This window comes from Myotis daubentonii, chromosome 4, assembly GCF_963259705.1.
Source record: "Myotis daubentonii chromosome 4, mMyoDau2.1, whole genome shotgun sequence".
Lineage (NCBI taxonomy): Eukaryota > Metazoa > Chordata > Mammalia > Chiroptera > Vespertilionidae > Myotis > Myotis daubentonii.
Genome location: NC_081843.1, coordinates 115,241,283 through 115,253,530, shown reverse-complemented (window position 1 = coordinate 115,253,530; position 12,248 = coordinate 115,241,283). Strand labels below are relative to the sequence as shown.

General features: G+C 56.4%; 1 non-coding gene across 1 annotated transcript; it reads right to left on the bottom strand.

The window, feature by feature from the left end:
• Positions 1-11,625: 11,625 nt before the first annotated feature.
• LOC132233943 (U6 spliceosomal RNA) lies at positions 11,626-11,728 on the bottom strand. Its single transcript, XR_009452790.1, has one exon. It is a non-coding gene; the product is annotated as a U6 spliceosomal RNA (small nuclear RNA).
• Positions 11,729-12,248: the final 520 nt, after the last annotated feature.

Here is a 12,248-nt window from a genome sequence, read left to right as displayed (position 1 = left end):
GTTAGGGTTAGGGTTAGGTTTAGGGCCAGGGTTAGGGCTAGGGATAGGTCCAGTGCCAAAGCCAGGGTTGTGGTTAAGGTTAGGGTTAGGTTTAGGAATAGATTAGGCTTAGGGTTAGTTTAGGGCGCTGGTTTGAACTGCCAGTCCCTACATGCAATCTTCACCCCCAAAACAGCCCTATCCTTGTTCAGTGTGCAGTAGGCCCTTCTCTGCAGGAGGCACTTGGCAGCAGGGATGGGGGCCGGGGTTCAGGTGAGCTAGATGTTCAGGGTGGCCGCCCAGCTGGGAGCCATGCAGGGTCTGGAGGTGTAGCCTGCCCTTTGGTCCGAGCTCAGGCATTGTTTCCCCTCTTCCTCAGCCTCACAGCTCTGCACCCCTAGCCTCCGTGGAGAAGTGGGAATGTGTTTAATCTGTGTTTTCATAGGAAGCCGGTGTGGGTAGCTGGCGCTCAGGCCCTTTCAGAGGCGGTGGATTATGTGGCCTCAGGGAGGAGCGTGTGGGAGGCCGTGAGAGGAGCACAGGGCTTGTTCCTGCTGCCGCCCCCCAGGCCCGCGTCTCCTGCCGATTAGAGGAGGGCTCCTGTGAGGTGTCCCCCCCACCCCTCTGCCGTGGTCATGTGCTCACAGCCATCCGAGCTACAGCAACAGCACTTCAGCCTTAGACGTGGCTCCTGACGTGAGGCTGGGGGAGTTCTGACGTAGGAAATGGGAGCCCAGGGGCAGAGGGAGGGTCCTGCACGCGCTGCCCTGCAGCCGGCTCCCCATCCTCCCGGCCTCAGGCCCGGGCGGAGAGGCAGGGGCGTGTTGGGAGACCTTGGGCACGCGGGGCCCTCCACGTGCTCCCGGGCATCCCAGGACTGGTCCCTTCCTGTGGGCCTCACAGCCCGGGGGCCTCCACACCTGCTGTCGGCTGCCAGCCGCGCCGTCATGCGCACGTTCTCTCACTCACTGGACCTCGGAGCTCTGACCTTCCCGTCCGCAGGCCGTGCAGAGGGCAGGGGTCGGCCTCTGTCCGTGTCTGCATGCAGCATCTGCCCGCCTCTGCGCTCGCTGCGTTTTCCAGATGTGGCCGGGCGGCCGCTGGGAGGCAGAGGGATGGTCGGCCCCGCGGGCAGACGGGCGCACGTGCCTTTGATGTGAGGGCGACTCTTCTCATCTCTCGGCAGAAGGTAAAGCCATCATCGGTGCTGAGTCCCAGGCCATCCCCACCCGGGAGAGACCGTGTCATTAGCGCGTCGGTGCTCAGAGCGGGGGCTGGGCCCTCGTCCCCCACAGGCAGGCAGCTGGCAGCTCCCCGATCCTGGAGCCCACATCCCAGGCACCGCTGGCCTCGGCGGGCCTCCCTGGGCGTGCGCTGCACACAGGAAAGTGTCCTGTTGTCCTGTTGTCGTGCATCCTCCCCCGAAGATGTTTCCCACCGAGTTTGAGAGAGAGGGAAAGACAGAGAGAGCATCGATGTGAGAGAAACACATGGACTGATTGCCTCCTGCACGCGTCCCGACCAGGGCCTAGGCCGGGGAGGAGCCTGCAACCGAGGTACCTGCCCTTAACCCAGGACCCCTCAGTCCAAGAGACAACACTCTATCCACTGAGCAACACCGGCCAGGGTCCGTTGTCCTGTTTAATCACACTTTCACCCAAGCACACACGCTGGCCCCACGCTCCTCACCATCGATGGAGTTCATGTCCACAGTCTGCGCCTGGAGAGGCTGAGGGTGATGGCTCCCCAGGGAGATGAATACGGACAGAAACACGAAGGTGAGGAGGGGCCTTCGCCCCTGCCTTCCCGGCTGAGAGACGTCGGGTGATTGTCTCTGGGGGGATGGTCTTTGGAGGGATGGTCTCTGGGGGGATGGTCTCTGGGGGATGGTCTCTGGGAGGATGGTCTTTGGGGGGATGGTCTTTGGGGGGATGGTCTTTGGGGGGATGGTCTCTGGGGGGATGGTCTCTGGGGGATGGTCTCTGGGAGGATGGTCTTTGGGGGGATGGTCTTTGGGGGGATGGTCTTTGGGGGGATGGTCTCTGGGGGATGGTCTTTGGGGGGATGGTCTCTGGGGGATGGTCTTTGGGGGATGGTCTCTGGGGGATGGTCTTTGGGGGGATGGTCTTTGGGGGGATGGTCTTTGGGGGGATGGTCTCTGGGGGATGGTCTTTGGGGGGATGGTCTCTGGGGGGATGGTCTTTGGGGGATGGTCTCTGGGGGATGGTCTTTGGGGGGATGGTCTCTGGGGGATGGTCTTTGGGGGGATGGTCTCTGGGGGATGGACTTTGGGGGGTGGTCCCTGGGGGGGATGGTCTTTGGGTTTCCTCCCCAGTGGATGGATGGAGCGTTGCCCTCGGTGGTGCAGGTTTAAATCAGGCTCCACCATTTAAAACAGGCCAGTGAGCCTCATCCGGAAGCTGGGACGATGAATGCTCACCGTGCAGAGGTTGGCAAGGACCAAGGCCACAGAGCCCCGGCTCAGCGCCACGGAGCGGCCGGCACCGACAGCCACGTGCGGGAGGCAGTGGAGAGCGCCGCAGGCGCCAGGCAGGTAGCAGGAGCCTGTGGAGGCCGAGGCCAGGACTGATGGGTCCAGAGGCCAGTCCCTTCCTCTCACGCAGGGCCCCTCCCCCCACCCCGGCTCTTGGCCGGCGGCCCGTTCTCTCGGCCTCACGTGGGAAGGCCCTCGGCTGTAGCCCGGGTGGAGCCCGGTCCGTGTGTCCGCGCCCCCAAGGCACCCGCACTTCTGGCTGCGGCTCTTCCCCTTCCCAGGCCCGCGTTCCCCGGCCTCTGCTCTGGACGCTGGCGCGCAGGCCGCCCTGTGGACACGCGTCCTCTCTGGGGGGTGGGACCTGCGGGGACCGTGTGTCTCACTGCAGGGAAGTGCGGCCTGGGGTGGCGGGCCAGCCACCAGCACAGGGCTTCCCGCCCCGTGTCCAGCCGAGCTCGGTGCTGTGGCTCCTCCGGGGACCGGGCGCCTGGCGGCTTAGGGCGCGTTCCTCGCCGCAGACCAGGGCAGCGCTCGCGGGCTTGCGGGTGGTGTTTCCTCGCGGGTGAGGCGTCCAGATCTTTCACGCCTTTTGTAACCCTTGGTCTTCTCATTAAGGGGCATTATTGTACCCCAGTCTGTGGTTATTGTTTCATTTTCTCAGCAGCCTGTTCCAGCAGCTGACGTTGTAAACGCTGACGGAATACAATTTTCCAGTATTTTCTGACCAGGCTTTCCTTTTATTTATTCAAGAAAACGTTGCCTGCCCCATTGCCATCAGGATTTTTCTCCTACGTTTTCTTCTAGAAAGTTTATCACTTCCGCGCCGACATTTAGGTCTGTGATCTATTCCTGGTTCACTTTTTGCAGGAAACAATTTATTCGATGTGTAGCCACGTCACCCAGCATATATCCATCGAGGCTCTCACTCAGGAATAAAGATGCGTTTCATGGGACGCAGACGGGCCGGCCCGAGGCCTGGCCTCCTCCCGGGGGGAGCGTTTCCTTCGCCGTTTTTGAGTTTTTTAGCTCAGCTTTGCTGTTTAAAGGCCGCCTCTCGGCGCCTGTGCGAGCCCAGCTCCCAGGTGCCTCGGAGCGCAGTCCGCCTGCGCCTGGTGGACGGTGGACGGGAGCGCCTGCCGGCTGCTCTGCGTGAACCTGCTGGGCGTTCAGCAAACCGCGGCCCCACTTCCTGTCTGTGAAATGGGCACCTTGGAAGGCTGTGCAGACCGAGTGCGAAACCTTGTCCCGGGGCCACAGGGGTCCCAGATTCCACTGCGATCATTGCTGATGACACGAACTCTCCACGGAATCGCTGCTGGCCGGCCTGTGGGGACACGCCGTGAGCGGTCCGTGACGCGCGCGTGTCCTGAGCGTGTTCGCTGTAATTATTGCTTCGGCAGCGGCGACGTCCAGCCTCAGAAGCGCTGGTCCATTAGCGACTCATCGTGTCCGGCGGATTCGGGCCTCCTCTTCTCAGGGCCTCCCGCGATGGCCTGTCATTGCTGGGGTCTGCGACGCTTCTCCCGTGGGACACCCTCAGCTCCCGTGCCCGCGACACATGGCACATTTAGAACTAGGACGGGGTGGGGGGAGGATTTCAGTTCCCCCGCTGGTTTCTGTTGGTGTGTTTCCTCCCTGAGAGCAGGTGCCCTCCCGTAAGTCTCTTCCGGAAGTGGACGTTGCCATGGGAAGTGGGCGGGTGGTCTGGGGATCGGACCGGGGCCTGGCCGTCAAGGGTCCGGGTGGACCTTTGTGTCTGAGGGCCCAGGGCAGTGGCCCTGAGCCTGAGCTCCTCGAGGGCAAAGGGCACCGTCCCCGCTATTGTCACGCACTCTGTGCGCGTGACAGGCCTGGCGCCTCCCGCTCCTCCCGCCTTCTCAGCTGGTCTCTGGTAACATCGTGAACGGTAGCTTTTTAAGGGTCAGAGGCCCTAACGCTTTTGGTGACGTTTTGTCCCCCTTAACTTTTTAGTATGAAAAATATTTCAAAGTATAATGAGCTCTCGTGACCTCATCTTCAGCCATTATCCGGTCACAATCAGCCTATTGTATCCCTACCCGCCCCCCATTTCCCCTGCTCTACTGAAGTGATTAGAACAAACCGCAGGCCTGTCTGTCCATCTATAAAGAGTTCGATATGGATCTTTAAGACAGGATTTTCTCCTAAAACACAAATGATCACACCTTTAGAAATGATTGACAAATCCTTTGTATCTAGTCAAGTTCTCAAATGATCTCGGAAATATTTTCTCTCAGTCCATTAGGGTCAGGACTCAGGTCGAACCCCACACATTACAGTTGGTAGAGGCCCCCCCCCCCCCCCCGTTGTCTTGCTTTTGTTTTCCTTGCGATCGATTTGTCTAAGAAGCCAAATCGTTTCCTTGTAGGTTTTGTCTGCCCAGTGCTGGCTGCACCCTCTGGTATGTGTCAGTAAGTTCGTGTGCCCCTCCTGTCTTCCGCGTGTTGGCGGTTGGATGTAGAGACGTGGGCAGATAGGCGTGCGTGCCTCCTGGTGCTTGAACACCCACCACGGGGCTGGCGATGGTTCCCTCTTTATTAGGCACCACGGCGACGGCTGGCCGGACCAGTTCATTCACTGCACTTGAAAAAGGACGCTCTGCTGTCCACCCGCCGGGCCTGCTGGGATAGCTCTGTAAGGGACAGAGAGAAAGTCCCTGCAAAGGAAAGGCTGGGTCTGCATAGGAAAGGCAGAAGAGATGCCTGAGTGTTTTCCTTATAGGTCTGACGATCAGAAATGGAGTTATTCTCTTCGTAGCTTCTCAAATGATCCAGTTGTTTTCCCTAATTTTTAAAAATAACAATCTGATTGTAGGGGTTGTGTGTTTGTTTTATTTTATTGGAGCTATTATCAGTGTTGATGCTCAGATTGTCACCTAGGTGACCGGTGGTTGACTCCTAAGTCCTTCTGGTCTACCCCCGCCGTAGCTCCCTGTGGCCGCGGTCACCAAGGCCCGCTAACTGGTGGCTAACGCAGCAGACGTGTGTTGGTCTCCGTTCCGAAGGCCAGGGGTCTGAAGCCAGGCGTTGGCGGGGTTGGGTTCTCCTGCAGGCGGGCGAGGACCTGTCCCACCCACGCCTCTCCCGTGGCCCTGGCAGGTGCCCAGCCCTGGGGGGGCCTCGACTGGCGGGCCCGTCGCTCCAGTCTCTGCCCCCGCCGTCACATCCTGTTGCCTCCCTGTCTGAATCGATGTGTCCGTTTCCCTCCTCTTCTGCAGACACGAGCCATCGGGTCAGGGGTCACCCCCACCCAGTGTCACCTCCTTTTAACGTGGTTACATCTGCAAAGATCTTATCTTCAACGGGAACCTGCTCACAGCTACGGGGTCAACCCACAGAACACCAGTGGGCGCTGCTGACGGCGCTGCTTCCTGCGAGACAAAACCCGCAGACCCGGGATCAGCGCGCCTCTTAAAGGTGAAAGTGATGTTCAGAGACCGGACTCGGAGCACGGGGCCTGCTCAGCTCTCCTGGGGTGGTCATTACTTCGAAGTCATGACTGCTAAGCCTTTTCAAAGAACAGAAGTGTGAAGTGCTTTTTATATGTTTAAAGGTAAAATACAGTATAAATTCATTATAAATACATTATAAACTAGAAGTGATTCTTACTTCTAGATCAAATTCAAGACTCTAAGGCATCACCCATCAACCCTTCCGTTACTACCCTTTATTCCGTAAGAAAGTCTTGGTCCTCAATGCCACAATTACTCTTAATTTATCCCAGAATACGCGTAACTGTCAACATTACAAACCTAGCACGACCACCTACAGTATACTGAAATTATCCAGGGGAGTTTTCTTTAATTGCTGCAATCCTTTCTGTCCTAAGAGTACGTTTCACTCAGTGAAATAAGTCAGTCACAGAAAGACAGATTCCATCTGATTTCACTTACATGTGGAATCTGAAGAGCAAAATAAATGAACACACAAAATAGAAACAGACGCATAGACACACAGAACAGACAGATGGTTGCCAGAGGGGAAGGGGGTTGGGGGACTGGGTGAAAAAGGCAAAGGGATTAAGGAGTACAAGTTGGTAGTGACATCATCGTCACAGGGATGTGAAATGCAGCACAGGGAGAGTCGGTAATATTTTACTAACTACATACGGCGCCAGGTGGGTACTGGGAATATCGGGGGTACAGGTGAATATATGATTGTCTAACCACGGTACTGTACACCTGAAGCTAAAACAAAGTAATCCTGAATATAAACTGTAATTGAAAAGTCAAATTTAAAAAACAAATGTGTGTTATGGAGAAGCAGAGAAAAAAGGGATTATTGCGCCTCAATGTCTTGTGAAGTAATTTTTCTGTGTGTGCCATGGCACCGATGTGGTGCATAGTTCGATTTATTTGTTTCCATTCAATTTTCGGGGTTTTCTTTTAAATTAAATGTTGTCCTTATAAGTATGTGGAATGTTTTCAGAGCTTCAAAGTGCAATCCACAGTGCAAAGTGTAAGCCCTGGCTCCTCCCTCCGTGGGGTCCGAGTTTAAGCTGCTTTTATCCCTTAAGTTCTGCATGCTGGTCTTACATTCTGCGGCCTCGGTGAGCTCATCTGCTAGCGGAAACAGGTTTTAAGGCGGTTCCTTAGGGTTGACTGTGTATAGTGCAGGACCATGCCGTCCGAGCATGAGCTAGTTCTGCTCTCCCCTCATCCTGGATGTGTTCTGCCTAGTCATCCTGGCTGGAGTCTCTAGCATGATGTTGAGTAGAAATGGTGAGAACGAACATCCTTGTCTACTTTCGACTCAGGGGGAAATATTTTACTCTTTCGCTGTTAAGTACGATGCTACCTGAAGGTTTTCATCGGCGTCCTTCATCAGGTAGGGAAAGCGATCTTCTGTTTCTAGTGTACTGCATTTTTAAATTATGAAGCAACGTCAGGTTTTGTCAGATGCTTTTCTGTGCCTGTGGAGATGATAATATGGTTTTTAGTTTTTTAAATTCTATTCATATGGTGTATGACATTGATTGACTTTTGGATGTTAAACCACCCTTGCATTCCTGGGATAAATCCCGCTTGATCAGGGTGTTTAATTCTTACTAGATGTTGTGGGATTGGTTTACTGGGATTTTTGTGTCAATGTCTATATTGATATGCAGTTTTCTTGTGATGTCTTTGTCTGATTTCCATATTAAGGAAATATTGACCTCATAGAATGAGTTGGAAAGTTCTTTCTCTTCCTATATTTTTTAAAGATACTTACACATTTTACTATACAAAAATGTGTGTATGAGTGTAGGTGTGTGTGTGTGCATGTAGGTGTGTGCATGTGTGTATGCATCCGTGTGTGTGTAGGTGTGTGTGTGCATGTGCGTGTGTGTGTGTGTGTTCCATAGCGTTAAAGTTCTCCACTGAGTGCCTATAATGCTGTGTAACCAGCTCGTATGTATCCGTGTGTGTGTAGGTGTGTGTGTGCATGTGCGTGCGTGTGTGTGTGTGTGTTCCATAGTGTTACAGTTCTCCACTGAGTGCCTATAATGCTGTGTAACCAGCTTGTATGTATCCGTGTGTGTGTAGGTGTGTGTGTGCATGTGCGTGTGTGTGTGTGTGTGTGTTCCATAGCGTTACAGTTCTCCACTGAGTGCCTATAATGCTGTGTAACCAGCTCGTATGTATCCGTGTGTGTGTAGGTGTGTGTGTGCATGTGCATGTGCGTGTGTGTGTGTGTGTTCCATAGCGTTACAGTTCTCCACTGAGTGCCTATAATGCTGTGTAACCAGCTCCGTATGTATCCGTGTGTGTGTAGGTGTGTGTGTGCATGTGCGTGTGTGTGTGTGTGTGTGTTCCATAGCGTTACAGTTCTCCACTGAGTGCCTGTAATGCTGTGTAACCAGCTCGTATGTATCCGTGTGTGTGTAGGTGTGTGTGTGCATGTGCGTGTGTGTGTGTGTGTGTGTTCCATAGCGTTACAGTTCTCCACTGAGTGCCTGTAATGCTGTGTAACCAGCTCGTATGTATCCGTGTGTGTGTAGGTGTGTGTGTGCATGTGCGTGTGTGTGTGTGCGTGTGTTCCATAGCGTTACAGTTCTCCACTGAGTGCCTATAATGCTGTGTAACCAGCTCGTATGTATCCGTGTGTGTGTAGGTGTGTGTGTGCATGTGCGTGTGTGTGTGTGTGTGTGTGTTCCATAGCGTTACAGTTCTCCACTGAGTGCCTGTAATGCTGTGTAACCAGCTCGTATGTATCCGTGTGTGTGTAGGTGTGTGTGTGCATGTGCATGTGCGTGTGTGTGTGTGTGTGTGTTCCATAGCGTTACAGTTCTCCACTGAGTGCCTATAATGCTGTGTAACCAGCTCGTATGTATCCGTGTGTGTGTAGGTGTGTGTGTGCATGTGCGTGTGTGTGTGTGTGTGTGTTCCATAGCGTTACAGTTCTCCACTGAGTGCCTGTAATGCTGTGTAACCAGCTCCGTATTGAACTGCTCCTAGCCCTTTGCTTTTGCAACTCATGCTGCACGGAATTTCTCTGCAGCGCGTCCGTTCATGCGCCTGTGTCTGTGGTGTAATTCTCAGGGGTCAGATCGATGAGTCAAGAGTAAACACATGCAGAGCTTTGCTGGATGTTGCCAAACCCTTCTCCTCAGGGGCTGGACATAGTGCATGGTGTTCAAAAGGGGTGACTGCCTGTACACAGCTTCGCGAGCGAAGTCGTTTATGTAACCGTTTTCTTGCCATTCTGGGCGATAAGAAAGCGTCACTCCACGTAGTTGTAATTTGCATGCCTTTCCGGATGGGTGAGTTTAAAAGTCGTTTCGTGTGGTTGCGGGCCATCTCCATATCTTCCTGTGTGAACTCTGTTCACCTCTCTAGCCTCGCTATCTATAAAGGAGTTGAGCTTTTTCTTCTGTTTTTAGCAGCTTTTGTGCATCCAGGATATTGAAAATCTTTGTCTGGAGTTTAAATCGCAAATATCTTTTCCCAACTTTCTATTGTCCGCTTGCGGGGCTCATGGCATTTCTTTGGCCACAGGAAAGGTTTGCTTCTTGCTGTTCACCATCGATCCTCCAGTTTTCGTTTTTGAGTGAAGTGCGGGCCTGGAAGTAACTTCGCAAGAACAAGCCCCGATGAGGGCCTGAGGCCAGGAAATCGCTGGCCAGAGCCACCGACCTCAACCTCGTGACCCCCCGGAGCCCACCTTCCTCCTCACCACGTGGACGTGGTTCAGACCCGTGGGCCCCAGGCTGCTGAGCCACACTCCTCTCACGGAGAATGTGTCCCCCCCCCCCCCGGCGGCCTGTGAGGATGTGGGGGTGCGTGGGAGGAGGCCCCAGAGAGAGTGAAAGCTTTGGGGAAAGCTGAGGGGCCCCAAACAGTGCGAACCGCGGCTGACCAGTGCCTGTCCCCCAAAGCCACCCCCACGAGGACAGAGAGAGGGTTCCTGAGACCCGGCTCCCTCCCCGTAGGCGGAACTCTGCAGGGGGAACAGGCACCCAGGCCTGGAGAGTGGGAGGCGTGGGCCAGGCGCAGGGATGGCCTGTGTTTCCCGTGTTCGCAGATACCGGCAGCAGGCGTGCCGGCGGCTCATGGTCAAGGTCACAGGTCAGTCCGTGGCCGGTGAGCTCCCCCAAGGAGTGCACTCATGTCCCACATTCGAGTTGATATGTTTACTTTTTTCTCATTTTTAAAAATTTAAATTATGAAATATTAAAAAAATTATTTTTGAGAAAGAGATAGAGGAAGGGAGAGGGAGAGAGAGAGAGAAACATTGATGAGAGAGAAGCATCACCGATCGGCTGTCTCCTGCACGCCCCACACCGGGGATCGAGCCTGCAACCTGGGCCTGTGCCCTGACGGGGAATCCCCCCGGTGGCCGCTTGGTTCCTGGCTTGACGCTCAGCCCCTGAGCCACACCGGCCAGGCTAAAATGTACTATTTTCTTAAAACCCAGACAGAACACAACTCACCATATGCCTGCCACCCATCCTTTAGCCCAAGTTCCCACACGAAGCCCAGTTTGGACGTTGGACTTGAAATATTAGATTTTAACCGCTCTCTGCTTCCCGGGAGGTTACAGGGCGATGTGGGAGGTGTCTGTACGGACGTGCGTGTGACACGTGTTCCCACGTGTGTTTGAATGAAGCCGGCTGGGAGGGGCCTCGCCGTGTCTGCCCCGTCTCTCCGGAGCGTGCCCTTTCGCGGCTGAAAGGGAGGGTCCCTGGGCCCGGATTTCTCCCTGAAATTGTCCCCAAACATGCAGCCGGCCCAGCAGCAGGCCGCTCCCCCAGCACGGCCTCCGGGAGGCGCTGGGTCTGCTTAGGAGCTGGAGGGCCGTGAACTGGGACCTGCCCCTCGTGCTCGGGTTCCGCCCCGTCCGGGTCTGGAACGGGCGCCCCGTCTCCGCATAGGAACCCGGCAGACTGCGCTCAGGGCTGCGGGCAGGTTCTGGTTCCGACCAGCGAGCTCCCGCCGCAGGTGGGCACGTGGGGGCGGCCTCCCTGACGCTCCTGGGGAGCCTGCGCTTCCCCCTGTGACTCAGCACCAAGGCCCCCCCACCCCCCGCCCCCGCCGCGCTGACCATGGACACGCAGGAGGAAGGCATGAGCTCAGGGCGTTGGAAGAAGGGCAGGGGGGAGGGGGCTGGGGGGGTTGAGGGGGAGCAGGGATTGGAGGCGCCAGGTTGACGTGTGGGAGCGGCTCGGGGGACCGGCCTGCAGGGCGGGGGAGGGGCAGGTGTCGGGAAGGACGCCAGGGGACTCCCAGGCTGGGGGCCCTGGCGGGGGGGGGGGGGGGGTGAGCATAGAGGACGAGGCCGGACAGGGCAGAGCGCGCCTCTCAATGTACTTCCCTCTCCTGCCTCACATGCTCCACCAGGAAAGGCCCAGCGAGCAGCACCGCCCTCACGGCGCTTCTTCCTCCCTCGTTCAGGTTCCTTCCGTTTACTGATGTTGGGGGGGGGGGGGGGGGGGAGAAGCGTCCAAGATGAGAGAGTCACCGATCAATCGGCCGCCTCCTGCCCGCCCCGCACTGGGTGGGGATGGAGCCCGCAACCCGGGCCTGTGCCCCGACCGACCGGAACGAACAGCACCCCCTGGTTCATAGGTCGTCGCTCAACCACTGAGCCCGCCCGCTGGGCCACTTAGTGTTTTTTAACATGGAGCTTCACGGATGTGCGTGTGACGCTTCACGGATGTGCGTGTGACGCTTCATGGATGTGCGTGTCATCCTTGCGCAGGGCCGTGCTGCTCTCTGTATCGCTCCTGTTTTAGTTCATGTGCTGCCGCAGCGAGCCCCCCACTGAGTGTTATACCGGCCCCCCACACTCTCCTGCTGTCCCCACACACGAGCCGTCGCACAGGCCAGACGCAAGAGCAGAGACGGGGACAGTGGCAGCCTCTGAGCTCCCCGTGCGCCCCGCGCGGCTCCGGCACCGTGTACACCTCGCTGGGTTCCTCAGCGACTCGGGGCGACTGTGCCGGCCTCACATGCTCTCACAGCGGGGAGGGGGGACCTGAACTTGCCTGAGAGGACACCTGGGAAGTCACTCTCAGCCATCACACTGCCCCTCCCTGCATGCCCAGCGCTGTGCCAATCGCCTTGTGCAGTCAAACAGCTCACAATGCCCAGCTGGTTCCCAGGGGATGCAGACAGCAGCCCCCCTACAGACTGGGGACCCTCAGCATCCCCCCCTACAGACTGGGGACCCTCAGCATCCCCCCCTACAGACTGGGGACCCTCAGCATCCCCCCTACAGACTGGGGACCCTCAGCATCCCCCCCTACAGACTGGGGACCCTCAGCATCCCCCCCCCTA